This window comes from Rhinoraja longicauda, chromosome 33, assembly GCF_053455715.1.
Source record: "Rhinoraja longicauda isolate Sanriku21f chromosome 33, sRhiLon1.1, whole genome shotgun sequence".
Classification (NCBI taxonomy): domain Eukaryota; kingdom Metazoa; phylum Chordata; class Chondrichthyes; order Rajiformes; family Arhynchobatidae; genus Rhinoraja; species Rhinoraja longicauda.
The window spans coordinates 20082870-20099482 of NC_135985.1; the positions used below are offsets into that span (position 1 = coordinate 20082870).

Consider the following 16613-nt stretch of genomic DNA (forward strand, 5'->3'; position numbering starts at 1 on the left):
AGTCAGGGGGTATGGGGAGAAGGCAAGAACGGGGTACTGATTGAGAATGATCAGCCATGATCACATTGAATGGCGGTGATGGCTCGAAGGGCCGAATGGCCTCCTCCTGCACCTATTGTCTATTGTTTATTGGCCTACTCCTGCACCTATTGTCTATTGTCTAACAGTTGGACAGTCAAAATCTCTGGAGAAAAGGAATGGGAGACACCAGTCTGAAGAAAGGTCTCGAACAGAAATATCACCCATCCCTACTCTCCTGAGATGCTGGGATCTCCACAGAGTTACTCCAGCTTTTTGTGTCTATCTTGGGTGTAAACCAGCATCTGTGGTTCCTTCCTACACTTGTACCAGCATCTGCAGTTATTTTCTTATACTTCCTACACTTAAACTTGGCAAATGGGTGTACTTTTCTCAAAGCCACCAAATGCCCGCCTGCTTCATCTGTCATTGGACCACATCTCCTTCTGGCAATCATTGCATTGACTGCGATGATTGGTCTTTCCTGCAATCAGTCGGCATTGAAAGGCGCTTCCTCTGGGCAGTCCTTTGTTGACAGCTGAGAGCACAACCCCTCCTGACAGTTCCAGGAGAGCCCCGAATTGTATCCGTACTGTGTGTTGCAAAATTCGCTCGGTGGGGAATTCAAGTCTCAGTATTTTGCGGAATATGTCCATTTCGCCAAAACGTAAGTAGCAGCTTAAGAGCGATCTTTAAAACGATGCGATCTTTAAAAAAAAACCCAAGTTCATTGCAAAAGGATTTTGTTTATTCCGGCTGGGGACTGTCTTGCTGCACTTTCACACAGTAATTTCAGGTGCATTATCTAATTTATCTACTCGACCAGGGAAGAATATTATCCCTGGTCCATCTGTGGGAGCTTTGGGGGCAATGCAGAACAATTAATCTCGGTGTTTTTTAAGTGAATCATTTTAGAGTTTGGCTCCTGGTGTGTGGCACTCTGGTAATGTACATTGTTTTGATCGATTTCTGCATTCAATGCATTGGTATGGCCACTGCAGGAAAGCGGCTGCATTTTAGGAAGAGCAAGGACTGAATCGCCATAAAGACGGTTGTTTATTGTACACTGTGGTCCCATAAAATCCACACTTAATGGAACTCTTTACCTCCCCAAAGAGTGCAGTTTTCACGGCTCGGCTCAGTACTTCGGGGTAGAAAACGGACGGGGAAATTGCTATCACCCAGCTCTGCTTATATGTGTGATTGTAGGACTGTAATTAATTGCTGAAAGACACCGTTAAAACTCGAAGAAAGCGGCGCTTGATTGAGGTGCGGGAAAGAGGAGTCTATAAGCGTCTTCTCTGAGGCAGTGTTTTCAATCTTCACTGCAAAACCTAACCACTGCGCCCCGTTGAGATAGAACATATTCGCCACTGATTGTGGACGCAAAAAAGCTGGAGTAACTCAGTGGAACAGGCAGCATCTCCGGAGAGAAGGAATGGGCGACGTTTCGGGTCGAAACCCTTTCTTCAGACTAGTCAGGGGAAATGGAAACGAGAGATATAGACGCCGATGTAGAGAGATAAAGAACAATGAATGAAAGATATGCAAAAAATGTAACAATGATAAAGGAAACACCACTGATTGCTGTGGCTTCAGTAAAAAAAAATTAATGCCAGCATTCGAAGAATGGCATTATCCCATTAGAATGCAACAATCGATTCCTATTTTGGCTTTTATAGAAACGTGACAGTTAATTTATTTATTACTTTTAAATAATGAAACTCCATAAACTACAAACAGCCAGTTAATGATTAAATATCAAAGGAATTGATAGCACAGAAAGAGCCACTCAATTTACCCTAATATATTTAGACTAATTCCATTTGTAGCACTTGTAGGAAAATAATTGCAGATGCTGGCACAAAATGCTGGAGTAACTCAGCAGGTCAGGCAGCATCTCAGGAGAGAAGGAATGGGTGACGTTTCGGGTCGAGACCCTTCTTCGACTTCAGACTGCTTGTCTGAAGAAGGGTCTCGACCCGAAACGTCACCCATTCCTTCTCCTGAGATGCTGCCTGACCTGCTAAGTTACTCCAGCATTTTGTGAATAAATACCTTCCGTTTGTAGCTCTTGGTGAATACCACATCACTACTAGTCCTTGTATAGATGTTTTGTAAATGTGATGGGGTTTCCTTTCATACACTTCCTACTCTGAAGGCCAGATTGAAAGATACAGCATGGAAACAGGCCCTTCGGCCCACCGAGTCCATGCTGACCACCAGTCGACACTTGTTCAATGTTATCCCATTTGTATTATCCTAACACCGCACATGAGTGGGGATTTTACAGAGGCCAACTGATTTACAAACCCGCACGTCTTTGGGATGTGGGAGAAAACCGGAGCACCCGGAGGAAAGCCAACTGGTCACAGAGGGAATGGACAAACTCCACACTGGCAGCACCCGAGGTCAGGATCGAACCTGGGTCTCTGGCACTTGAGGCAGTACCTCTACCAGCTGCGCCACTGTGCCACTTTGAATGAAAGATTTTCCTCTCAGCTCATCACAGTTTACCTGCTATCACCCTAAATCCATGCACTCAAAGTCCTTCACTTCACTGTTATGGAAACTAAGTTCTCCCTTTACAGACCGTCTTGGCTCTCGGTTTTATATGCCCTATTTAAATCTCTGTCCTTCTCCTTTGTTCTAAAGAAAACAATCGCAGCCGTGCACTCTTTCCTCTTAACCTGTTTTCTCCAATTTGGCAACATATAGATCTTCTAACCCCGCTCAAGTGCAACAACATCCTTCCAGTAGTGCTGTGACAAGAACTGTATGTGGCATTCCAGCTTGTAGAAACAAGGAATTAATTCCATTATAGTTTCGTGGAGCTGTTCCCTTTCAGGAACATTTCCACAATATCAAGCTGCAGATGTGTTTGAACATCTGGGAACATCACAGCTTTCATTCATTTGTTCTTTGTACCTTTTCATATCTCTCATTTCCCTCTCCCCTGACTCTCAGTCTGAAGAAGGGCCTCGACCCGAAACGTCACCTATTCCTTTTCTCCAAAGATGATACCTGGTCCGCTGAGTTACTCCAGCTTTTTGCGTCTATCTTCGGTGTAAACCATCATCTGCAATTCCTTCCTGCACACCTTCATTGTTCGTCTTAATATCCCTGGAAAAGATGTTAAGTCATGAGCCAATTAAGGGATTGTAAACATTTGCGCTGTTCATTTGTTCAAGGGATGTGAACCTCAGCAACAAACTAGCACTGGAGTCTCTGCCACTAATTGGCCTCGAATTGAGTGGCTTGCTGGACAATTTTATGTAAATTAAACTGAAATTTAGTTCAAAGTAAACCACATTGGTGGACCTAAAGGCACTTGGTGAGACTTGTAAAGGAGGGCAGATCTCCTTTCTCGAAAGACGTTTCAGGAAATGTAGACACAAGGAACTGCAGATGCTGAAATCTTGAGCAAAACACAAAGTGCTGGAGGAACTCAGCAGCTCAGGTAGCATTTGTGGAGGGAATGGAGGGGTGACCTTTTTGGTCGGGAACCATCTTTTGTTTCAGTAGATTTTGATCCAGTAGATTTATTGTGACTAGATTCTAAATCCAGATTTATTTAATTGATTAAATGTAAAGGACCTCCACTTGTTGTAGTGTGATTCAACGACATCCCTAGCTCAGTACACCAATCTTCTCTATGTTGGTCCAGTAACTTATCTCTATCCTCCATGGTGGAGGTTTAGAGGTCACGTTAGGAAGGTTCTGTGCAGTCTGATTCTATCACATCGTAACGGTGAACACATTTTCCTTGTTTTTTAAAAATAAAACGAGACCTCTGTGACTGAAATCAAAGGCAAGCCACCAGCTGCAGACTGGTAAAACTATCCTGGAAGAACAGGAAGGCAACATCTCAAGAGAAGCAGCATCACATTATTCGTCTCTTGGCTACATCCATCAGGTCCATGTTGCACAAATTTAACTCTGAAGTGTGAATCATTAACAATCACACAGGGATCAAGTTTTCATTTTATTACTTCACCTTCCACCACACCCCACCACAAAATCAATTTAGTTTAGTTTAGAGATAGAGCATGGGGACAGGCCCTTTGGTCCATCGATCACCCGTTCACACTAGTTCTATGTCATCCCATTTTCTTATCCACTCCCCATATGTCAGGGGCGATTGACAGTGGCTAATTAGCCTACAAACCCGCACGTCCTTGGGATGTGGGAGGAATCTGGAGCACCCAAAGGAAACCCATGTGGTCACATCTATAAACTTCACACAGCCGTACCCAGCGGTCAGGATGGAAGCCGGGTCTCCAGCGCTGTGAGGCAGCAGCTCTATCAGCTGTAGGTATCACAAAATGCTGGAGGAACTGAGCGGGTCAGGCAGCATCTCTGGAGAGAAGGAATGGGTGACGTTTCGGGTCGAGACCCTTCTTCAGAATTATGTCGGGGCGGGGGGGGGGGAAGGACAAAGAAAGGATATGTCGCTCAAATATATCTATATATTTTTTGGAAAGGTAGGGAGCTATGAATGTCAGCAGTGCACATGGAGAGTGGAATAATGGAAATATGAGCACACTATGAACAGGTTGGGAGAGCAACTCGTCTATTCTAGTACTTGTGCATGAAACAAACATACCGCAATACCATCAGCCTCTTCTCAACTGTTTGACCTCACTATGATGGGAAGACAACAGTGCTCACTCATCTTATATGTTGTATCACACATCTAGGTGAACTCCACCCTTCTTAATAAATAGGAACACTGATAGCCTGCCAGAGCTGTTGGTTGCCAGAACTATTTTATATGGATTACAAAGACCCATTTGGAAACTATTCAATTCATCTTATTCTTCCTTTTGTTATATGATTCAAACAAGGACTTCAAGATCTCAGCACTGAAACAAAATCTTGCATCATTATTGTGCATGTAAAGTGATTTGGAAATGCTTTGGAGGCAGTTGACTAATTTTTGAAAGGTAATAATTGTCGCCAAGTATGAGACGGTGACCATTTTGAGGACAGCATAGTGACAGCGACCAGGACATCTATTTTTGTAACGTGTAGGAATCTGATATGTTGGCCAAGACACCAGAAAGATCTCCACTAGTCCTTCAGAACAATGCCCTGGCATATTTCACAGACTACTGAGATGGCAGATGCAGCTGGGATTTTAACTCATCTCATCTCATTTAGCCCCCCTCATCTAAAGGGCAGCTCCCTTAACTTTCCTTCGTCCTGCAATGGAGTATCAGCTAGTTTTGTGCCCAAAGGTCTGGTGCAGTTCTTGAACCAACAGTGTTCTTTGTCATCAACTATATGTCATGATTAACAGGTTAGGATCTCTCTTCACTTACTAAAGCCAGGGTTATTAGTAATGTATAATAAAGAATTTGCATAATTATGCTCTGAGTGTAAACAGGTGTTAAATGTTAGTGCAGCTAATGACACTGCAGTCAGAGTGGAAACACAGGTTAATTCACTCTGAGTCACAGCTCTACTCACTCTATTCCTCTGACTGGGTCTCTGCACATCCCTTTGCAACTAAATCCTCGACTTCCTCATCAACAGACCACAATCAGAATGAGTTGGCAGCAACACCTCTTCCTTCATAACCATCATCATTGGAGCACTCATTCTAAACCCGACAGTGTAGCCGGGCACAGTTCCACCTCCATCTTTAAATTTGGTGATGACACCAGCATTGTTGGATGAGTTATGGGTAATGATGAGTCAGAGTATAGGAAGGAGATCGATCGTCTGATTGAATGGTAACAGAACAACAACCTTGCAATGTCAGTGTAGGAATCCAAAAAAATTGGTGTTTCTCCACCCTTCAATTATTTGAAGGTGAATTCAGCATTGGTGATAGATTGAATGTGGTAACCTCTGCATCATTCTGTACCCTCCAACCTTGACACTCTCTGATTTTAATTGCGAACCCGTTTGGATTCAGGCCATATCCAGAGCTCTGGGATTCTTTCTCTCAACCTCACTATAACTCTTCCCCGTTAAAGTCGTTCTTCAAAACTCGGCTCATTGACTAAATAAAAGGGAACGCCTTCTCCCTGTAAGCCTTTTATTTAGTTACTGTATGTGTTTCATATCGCATATTTAAGGTTTTGTGAAATGGCTTGGTTCATTTTACTATGTTAAAGGGGCAGCTTCCTACCCAGAGTTATGAGCATTGATTTCTCTCATTTCAAGTAACTCCTGCATGCCCTCCCGCCCCCCCCCCCCAACCACACTTTAGTCGTCCAATCAGTTCCACTATTTGCATCCCTGTGTCCCTTCCCCAGCCAAAAATGGGGCATTATGGGTTCCAACCTTTGTGTTCTGCTGCCAGCCCTGATTTGTCCTGGCCTTTTCCTACCTCCAGTCCCGTCCCCCCACTCCTGACTTTTAGTCGGAAGATGGATTATGACCCAAAACATCACCTGTTCCTTTAATCTAGAGATGTTGCCTGACCCGCTGAGTTGCTCCAGCACTTTGTGCCTATCTTCGGTATAAGCCAGCATCTGAAGTTCCTTCCTACACAATATAAATGCAAGTTGTTTTTAGCTCATTCAACTGATTAAGGATGCCACAACTGAACTAATGGGTAGGGTGAATTTATGGTGCACAATGTGTCAGTTCCCTGCAGCAAGTATCTTGCATTGCATTAATGGTGATCAAGGCTGGATTGGAATAGGTACAGAGGGTACATTTACTCTCCAGTATCTTGGTAATGTTTCCAACTAAAGTCAAGTCAAGTCAAGTCAATTTTATTTGTATAGCACATTTAAAAACAACCCACGTTGACCAAAGTGCTGTACATTTGATTAGGTTCCAATAGAAAAAAAAATGAAAACATACAGTAGCACGCAAACAGTTCACAGCGCCTCCTCAATGAGCCTCAAACGCTAGGGAGTAGAAATATGTTTTGAGCCTGGACTTAAAGGAGTCGATGGAGGGGGCAGTTCTGATCGGGAGAGGGATGCTGTTCCACAGTCTAGGAGCTGCAACCGCAAAAGCGCGGTCACCCCTGAGTTTAAGCCTAGACCGTGGGATAGTGAATAGCCCCAAGTCGGCCGATCTGAGGGACCTGGAGTTAGAGAGGGGGGTTAGAAGATTTTTGATGTAGGGGGGGGAGTGTCCATTTAGGGCTTTATACGTGAATAGGAGGAGCTTGAAGTTGATTCTGTACCGTACAGGGAGCCAGTGGAGAGAGGCCAGAATCGGGGTGATGTGGTCCCTTTTACGGGTACCCGTCAGGAGTCTCGCTGCGGCACAAAGAGGTTGCAAACACAAAGGAGCTTTGTCTTGATAAAATGGGTCACTTCCAATGAGCTTTACTCCAGTATGTTTCACTAAGTGTAGTCATAGCCCAAGGCCAACTCTTTCACTGGCCTATATCCAGCACTGTACGATGTTCTGTTGCTCTGAGCATGAATTGTTACCAGGTTAGGTACTCGCGATTGGATAGTGAATGAAGAACTATGAGAACAGGATTGACAAAGGTTAGGAGGGCAATGTCATATGGCATCTCGGGCTTGCTTTATCACAGAGACATACATCATGGAAGCAGGACCTCGGGCCTAAATGTCTATGTTGACTAATACGCCCATCGAAGCTAGTCCCGTTTTCTTGCGTTTGACCCTCTAAATCTTACTAGTGCAAATGTCTTTAAAATAGTTATAATACCTGCCACACCTTTGTCTGAAAGCTCATTCCTCCCTCGGTGCCTACCTGAAGTTGGCCCTCGGGTTCCGAATAACATCTTTCCCCTTTCGCCTTGAACCTATATCCCCTCGTACCCCAACCCTGGAAAATGTCTGTGTTCACTCATCCAACCTCTGCCTGTCGTGATTTTATGTACCTCTCCAAGATCATCGCTTGGTCTCCTCTACTACAAGGAATAAAGTTCTAATCTGCCCAAACTCTCCCTTTAACTAAATCCCTCGACACCCTGCAACCACCTCTTAAATCCTATCCCTCACTATTTGCTGCTTTAACGCCATCTTTCCTGCAGAAGGTTGACCAAAGTTGAACACAATACTCCAAGCACGGCCTCATCAATGTCACTGCAACTTCTCAATGTCCTCACTGATAAAGACCAGCGTGCCAAAGCATTCACCACCCTGCCAAAGCCTTCACCACCCTGTCTACATGTGGCGCCAAATTCAGGGAAGGATGTACGTATTCAAGGAGGTCTTCGCTCATCTCATCCTGACTTTCACTCCAGTTTCCTGTCTGTTTTCCACGACCCAGTAATCCAAAAACCGATGTGATTCCAATTATGGGGTCTTACTCTCTCCAAAATGGTTGCAATGTTGCCTGAAAAATAAGTTGATATTGTTAACAACATGATGCATGTTTGAGTGGTGATGAAAAGGGACACTAGAAACAACTATTCTTCCTTATTTCAGAATATAATATGAAGGACTAATCGCCAGCAGGTGCTTTCCTACTATTTTCCATTCTGTTTGTTGCATTTAATTCCAACAGGATTACTAAATTGTAATCTGATCATTTGATTAACTTTCAGTAGGTGCTCGCCCTAAATGCGTGCTTATGATGTCCTAATTGTCCCAAGAGGCTCAACAAGACTTAAAGTGCATTCAGTTCTGTGGGAATTAATGGAAGGGAACATACTGTGTTAATGGAAGGGAACATACACTGTGGGTACCAACCAGTGTACATATTATCATGTGTATACTGCTGCTGATCGAAGCCTCTGGAAGGACTGGGTTTTAGATGTGCAACAAAGAAATGTCTACTCTGCATACCAATCCAAATCAGCATGATATCTGCAGTTTGCACTTGATGATGAGGTACTTGGGTAATGCTCATTGAGTTTCAGTGATATTGGAATAATGAACAGAAAGATACTCAAATATAGGGTGATTTTTGAAAACAAAAAATGTATATCTTTTGAACATACACTTTTAAAAAATGCACTATAGATTCTTGATAAGCACCAGGAGGACAAGCTTTGTTCAGTTTAGCACTGAATTCTGGAGTTGACATGAGATCCACACAAAGGATGTCCAAGGAGCCCAGTGGCTATTTTCAAGTAAAGTTTTTCGTGCTTCTCCAGAGTTGTAGGTGTGGAATCGCACCACCTGTACTTATTCCCTTTGAAATTAGTTTAGTGCCCTAAAATTCAATATGCTGCACACCAGTCTCTGTTCCATGACCCACAGTTTGCAGTCATTTTTATTAGAGATACAGGTAATAAAATTAGTCATATTTATTTTTCCTTTGGTGAAATGACTGGCATGATGGTGGTGGTTGCATTATATTGGCCTATTGCCCTGGGACTGTCAACAGGATGGGGAATTTATGACACGCTTTGGGTGTCGTTTTGTTTCGGAACCTTTCTTAAGACCTGAAATGCCACCTGTTCCTTTTCTCCTGAGATACTGCCTGACCCACTGAGTTTCTCCAGCATTTTGGCTATCTTTGGTATTAACCAGCATCTCCCGTTCCTTTCTACAAATCATACCATACATGTATGTATGTATATTCATGTCAAATGGTGTAAAATATTCCCAAATCCTGGATGTTTGAGACCTGTAAATATCCAGTTTATCATATCATATCATATATATACAGCCGGAAACAGTCCTTTTCGGCCCTCCAAGTCCGTGCCGCCCAGCGATCCCCGTACATTAACACTATCCTACACCCACTAGGGACAATTTTTTACATTTACCCAGCCAATTAACCTACATACCTGTACATCTTTGGAGTGTGGGAGGAAACCGAAGATCTCGGAGAAAACCCACGCAGGTCACGGGGAGAACGTACAAACTCCTTACAGTGCAGCACCTGTAGTCAGGATCGAACCTGAGTCTCCGGCGCTGCATTCGCTGTAAAGCAGCAACTCTACCGCTGCGCTACCGTGCTACAATGTGTCAGAACTAGTTCTGTGCATTATCAGTATCAATGTATAACTCCATGATCACTTGGTGCAGGAAATTGGTTGTGCGAGTTTCTCTCTGTGCATAAACAAAGGTGGAAAGCACCCACTAGACGCTTTGCAATTTCATAGAGTCCAGGAATCACATGATTTAGATGTTGGGGGAGCATGGGAAGGAGGAATCGCAGAGGGGAGAGCAAGGGTCTCCACCCAAAACATCACCCATTCCTTCTCTCCAGGGATGCTGCCTGACCCGCTGAGTTACGCCAGCATTTTGTGTCTACCTTTGTTTAGATGTTCCAGCTTCACTGGGAAAAGAGGGTTGAGACTGGGTTTGGGGAGAGATATTACAACTAAATCCAATCCTTTTTGTATCCAACATGAATTTTCAAATTGTCTAGCAATTCACTGTAATAAACCAGGCCAGTATTTTTCCCCACCCAAACCACCCCCTCCCCAGGAACCTTCCCCTGCAACCGCAGAGGATGCAACACCTGTCGTTATACCTCCTCCCTCGACTCTGTACAGCGACCCCAAAAGTCCTTTCAGGGTAGGCAGAGGTTCACTTGCATCTCCTCCAACCTCTTCTGCTGTATCCGTTGTTCAAGATGTGGACTCTTATACATCGGCGAGACCAAACGCAGACTGGGCGATCGTTTCGCGGAACACCTTCGCTCAACCCGCCTGAATCTACCTGATCTCCCGGTTGCTGGACACGTTAATTCTCCTTCCCATTCCTACACATACTTTTCTGTCTTAGGTCTCCTCCATTGTCAGAGTGAGGCTAAACGCAAATTGGAGCAACCAGTATCTCATAATTCGCTTGGGCAGCTTACAGCCCAGTGGTATGAATATTGATTTCTGTCACTGATTTTGATTTTGTGGCCCCCAGCATTCCCTCTCTCTACCCCTCCCCCACCCAAGTCGCGCTAGCTTCTCATTTTCACCCTACAAACAGCTAACAATGGCTTGTTTCCTTTATCATCGTTACTTTTTTGCATATCTTTAATTCATATCTCTCCACATCACTGTCTATATCTCTCGTTTCCCTTAAACCTAACCAGTCTGAAGGGTCTCGACTCGAAACGTCACCCATTCCTTCTCCCCAGAGGTGCTGCCTGTCCCGCTGAGTTACTCCAGCTTTTTGTGTCCATCTTCGGTTTAAACCAGCATCTGCAGCTCCTTCTTACCCAATATATTTTTAATTCTCGTGTGTTCTGGGTTTAATCTTAGCACATGTGGTGCTGCTTCCTTTGAGATCAACAGATTAGCAGAGATAATTTAAAAAAAAACTGCAGATGCTCAAAATCTAAAATATAATGCTAGAAATACTCAGAAGGACAGTTCACATCTGTGGAAAGAGGAACAGTGTCGACTTTTCAGAACGAAGATTCTTCGTCTGAACTCAACAGGGAGTTTTTACGACTCAGTATATCTGTCAAGGTATTTACTCAACAAGGAATTAGAGCAAAACACAAAGAGCTGGAGGACCTCAGCAGTCAGGGAGCATCCATGAGGAATGAATAGGGGATACTTTGGCTCGGGATCCTTCAGACTGGTAGCTGAAGGAATTAGAGCTGGAGTCTTACAGTGCTACACGACTTAAGGTGTACTTTGATTTAACTCCAGTAACTACTCTATTTTCAATCCTTGGGATGAAAACTGGAGGAAAAGTTTCATGGAGCAGTGACCAAAATTTCCACAAAATGGATTAAAGAAATCAACCTTATTTGGAATCTATTTTCATTCCCTCTGGGACAAGGTAACATGTGGAAATGTAAGCTAAAAGTCAGATCCTTATAGTGGCTGCCAAATTTACATTAGTGCCTCAGTTATGCCTTGAAAAATGAATGGGTGCTTGGCTAAAGTCATTGAAGGGCGTCCATTGTCTATATGAGAACATCGCAACATTTTTTCCACTCTATGAGAGGCAGGGTTTAAGACTTCACTACCTGAGACAGAAACCTGAGTCACATTTTTAAAGTACCTGCATGAGCAGTTTTAGTAATTCTCTCCAAGGCTACTAAACAAGAGATGATGCGGCATAGTCTTAATTACTATTTTTGCACAGGAATTCCTCAATGCTTGTACACCAGCTTTCTATGCCATAAATGTCCGTAAGATTCCAGAGCTGGTAAATAAATAGTTACTGCTGTTTTGACTTGTTTTGATTATACCATAGATTTACTGTCATAAACCTTCCCTCTATTTAACATTTCTGTGGTGGCGCGAATGAAAAAAAAACTTGCTTGTACTGGTGTTTTAACTTGCTATCACTTTAGTAACAAGCTGGTGTTGGACCAAATACTTAAACATTTGTCTGGACTGAATTCTTGATGATAGTTCTGAAGGTAGGGCGGCAGTTGTAAACATCTGCAAAGCAAGAAAAGAAGAAATGGATGCAGTGCATAAGTTTATTTTATTACTGTCACGTGTACTGAGGTACCGTGAAAAGCCTTCTTGTGTGCTATCCAGTCCATGAAAAGACTCCATGATTACAATCAAGCCGTCCACAGTGTACAGATAGATACAGGATAAAGGGAATAACGTTTAGTGTAAGATAAAGTCCAATTAAAGATAGTCTGTGAGTCTTCAATGTGGGGAAGTCACAATTCTGGAATAAATAAGTCAAGCAGGTCAACCAAGAGTTCCCAATATGGCCAAGATTATAATAATAATAATAATAATAATAATAAGCATTTATTTTATATAGCGCCTTATCAGGTGCTCAAAGCGCTTTACATAAACAATCATAACATAAAAACAAACAGACAAACTATCCTAACGGAAAAGCGGCGAATAAACAACGCCAGCGTCCTCTCACGTCAGGGTCCGGCAGTAGACAACAAAAAGCACAGGACACACAGATACAATTTTTACACAAACAGCCATCACAGTGATTGCTCCAGGCACACCCTCACTGTGATGGAAGGCAAAGTTTTATCTCCTCCTGATTTCTTCTCCCGTGGTGCCACGAGGTGATCGAGGCTCCCAACTTTTTGAAGCCCCCACCGGGCGATGGAAAGTCCCAGGGCCGAGCCGAGCAGGCCGATGAAAGTCCTGAGTCCCCACCGGGCGATGGAAAGTCCCAGGGCCGAGCCGAGCAGGCCGATGAAGGTCCTGAGCCCCCACCGGGCGATGGAAAGTGCTGCGGCCGAGCCACGCAGGGCGATGAAGGGCCTGTGAGCGGGTCGATCGTACCTTGCACTTCGGGGCGGTCGAAGCTGCTACGGCTGGAGCTCCCAAAAACCGGTCGCCAGCCAGGGACCTGCGAGCTCCCGATGTTGCAGTCTGCAGGGCCCACGGCCGAAGCCTCCGAGATGGTAAGTCCAGGCCCTGCGACCGGAGTCTTCAAGGTCGATCCCAGCTGGAGGCCGCCGACTCCACGGTGTTAGGCCGTAGCGCGAACGGAGATACGACACGATAAAGGTCGCATCTCCGTTGAGGAAGAGATTAGAAAAAAGGTTTCCCCCACCCCCCCACCACCCCCCCACATACACAGTTAAAAATAGAACAAAACGCACATTAAACGATGACAATAGACAAAAAAACAAAAAAAAGACAGAGAGACTGCCGGTGAGCCGCAGCTGCAGAACACAGCCACGCCCCCTTCATTGTCATTTGCGTTCTCCTGAGTCATTAACAAAACAAGAATTCCTTTGGTTGACCTTAAATTTGTCAGATTTTATAGGTGTGGGCTTAGGTCAGAGTTACTGGCAATCTGTATTATCAGTTTCCATTGACAAAAAAAACACCTTAACACCTGGAAATTAAAAATATTGCATTTTTCCCCCCCACTTACTTTATGCATTGCTTGGCTGTATAAACTAGTAAAGATAGGTGATCTTTTACACTTTTAGGATTGCATTACACACACAGGCTATAATGTTTTCCGAGGTAGAAAGTGCTGGGTAGTGATTATGTATTTAAGTGCTGAAGAAAATATTGATTACCTGGTTATGTGACAGATAAAATGAGCGTTTACAAAATATTTAATATCTTTGGTTTTAAATAAAATATTTACTTTGTTAGATGCTTAGTTATTTTTGATATTATATGTGCTAAGGCTTCGTACCTTGCAAGATGTTCTTTGAAAGTGGTGAAGCAGAGGTTTCCCCTTTCCATCCAACAAAAAAATAATGCATTTGGAGCTTATCAAGATTAGGCAAATTCTCAGCCTGAAAAAAACCCCAAGCCTGCAATATAAAGTCATGTAATTGTACAGCTTAGAAAGTCCCTTCAGCCGAGCATATCGATGCCAGCCTTCATGCGTATTATACAAATCCCATTTGCCTGCATTAATTCCGTCTCTCTATGCCTTGTTCATTCAAGTACTTGTCCCGTTGCCTCTTAAATGTTGTTCTTGCTTGTTCCCGCTCTCCCACTTCCTCTGACAACTCATTCCAGGTGCCAACTAGTTTTTTGTGTGAAAAGCTTGCACCTTAGCTTGGCTTTAAACCTCCTTCTCACTATAAACCTATGCCAGAAATATTGCCTCAAAGCCAAAACATATTATTCAAATGACAAATTGTATCTGTCACAGCTCTTTAGCGATGGGTTTGCCTGGATTCACTGCACACTTTCATACTTCCATAATGCAGAAAAGTCTACGCCTCATTGAATCTATGCCTACTCACAGAAGTGATTTTTCCCTTTAAACTATTCCTCTCAACATCCTCCCATCCAACTCCACGGAGGCTACTGTTATACCTATTGCACATCTTTGAGGTGTAACCAGAGTATCAGTGGAAATCCAAGAATTCCCAGAAAGTACAAACTCCACATAGACAAACTTTACACTGGAGTCCAGGATTGAACCCAGGTCACTGGAGTTGAGACACAGCTCTTCTAACCACTGCATTGGTATCATTATCAAACAAGCAACCCTAGTTCAAGACCTACCAATTTCTTGAACAACCATGTACAAGCAATGAATGGCAGCATGTATTACTTGCAGTGCAATATATTTTTTGTCCTCGATAATATTCTTGTTTTAACTAATTAACTATAAAATAATCCACTTTTATACATTGCTGCTGCAAACTGTGGTATTTTACTGATAAGAATCATTACATATTTATTGATTCATTAGGACCACATTTTCTACAAAATGAAAAGATGGCAAACCTTATGTCCTGTACCTGGATATGAATATCCAACTTATGGCGATGTCTGCAGGCCCATGGCAGATCCAAATCATGTCCTTTTTGAGCTTCTGATTACCCTTCAAAAGCATACTTCTACACCTCTTATACTCAAACGATTCACTTAGTCCTAAGGGCCTAAAACTGATGAATGCCTCCTTTATTTGTGACCAGACTCAAAATCTCTCGTCAACCACGTTTACCCATGCATGTCAGCCTTGCATTTTACCCTAACAGTAACATGCTGTCCCTGAACTCTTGCTATTGCACTTTTAAAAGCCTCCTACATGCCAGAAGTCTCTTTAGCTGCATTCTCATCCAGTCGACTTCTTTGCAAAATTTTATTTTTTCCCCACACTTTCGACACGTTTGACCCCTGGCATGAATCCTGGGCAAAATGTCCAAAATTCCCACATCTAAAACACTCAGTCATCTTCAGCTTTGGAATGATCCTTACCATGTCCCTTGCTAGTGCCAATAGATGTCATCTTGTTAACGTGGCTTCCTCCATCCAATCTCGTGGTCTGATACTGGGATTCCATGGCTTCAAAGGAAGCAGCAATTGTCAGTGTTTCACCTAATGATAGCGTGTCACCTTTCTCCAACAACTTGCGTCTCAAGCCATTTGATTTCCCAACTACGTACAACCTGATCCCCAATTTGATTCTCCAAATCAGTCCATATTTGCAGCCCTCAGAAATTTGACAGAACCTTTTGACAAACTGAGCAATGTCTTCCCCCTCTCGCTGTCGTCTACTGAAATACATGTTGTTGAAATGTAGCATTTGTTTGCACCACATAATACTTCTACAAAGCATCAACAGCCATCACATAATCTATTATGCCTCCTGTCTCTAGAAGTGTTTTGAAAGTCTCCCGAACTGAAGCTCCAGCAATGTACAATAACAATGCTCTCCATCATATGAACTGCACCAGCATTGCTCCTTCAACAAACAGTCCAAGGCCGTCTGCATGACCATCCAATTCCTCTAGTCATGCGCCCACCTTGCACTCACGACACTCATTTCACCACTCGGGTCGACTGAATTCATTTTCTAATTTCAGCTGCTTTGTTAAACACCATATCTGCTTCAAAAGCTGAACTAAACAATTCCTAGTTCATCCTTGTCGCCAATGTCAGATCCTCGCCTTGATCCGAATATAATAAACATACTTCAAGGACACCGAATTTAAACGATTTGTTTTATTCCGCCATTCCTTTACATCCTGGCAACATGTGTCCTCTGACCTTCATGACTCATAGTAACACGTGATACATTTAAATACAACGTCAGTTACCATGACATATGCCTTGAGTTCTGTAGAGTATTGAGGAGTTTCTGTATGTCAACAAATACCCCACTTGAACTTCAACCAATGTAGAGAGCATGTTGACTGGTTGCATCACGGCTGTAACGGACCGCAGGTAGACCCAAATGCAGCACACGGAACCAAGGAAGTAGTTTTAGAATGAGCTTTATTTCTACCTGCTCGTGGTCAGGGACAAAAGACTGAGGCGTTCACCAGGGCTACGACGAGGCATGAAGGTCGGGAGCAGGCAGGGTCAGCAATGGGAAATC

The 16613-nt window shown here is 43.4% G+C and overlaps 1 protein-coding gene across 1 annotated transcript in view; it reads left to right on the forward strand.

The window, feature by feature from the left end:
• Nucleotides 1-578: 578 nt before the first annotated feature.
• Nucleotides 579-16613, forward strand: part of LOC144609151 (kelch-like protein 25) — a 36097-nt gene continuing 20062 nt past the window's right edge. Inside the window, exon 1 of the mRNA XM_078427574.1 lies at nucleotides 579-685. The gene's annotated coding sequence lies outside the window, so the exon portion shown is untranslated. The remainder of the gene's footprint in view (nucleotides 686-16613) is intronic.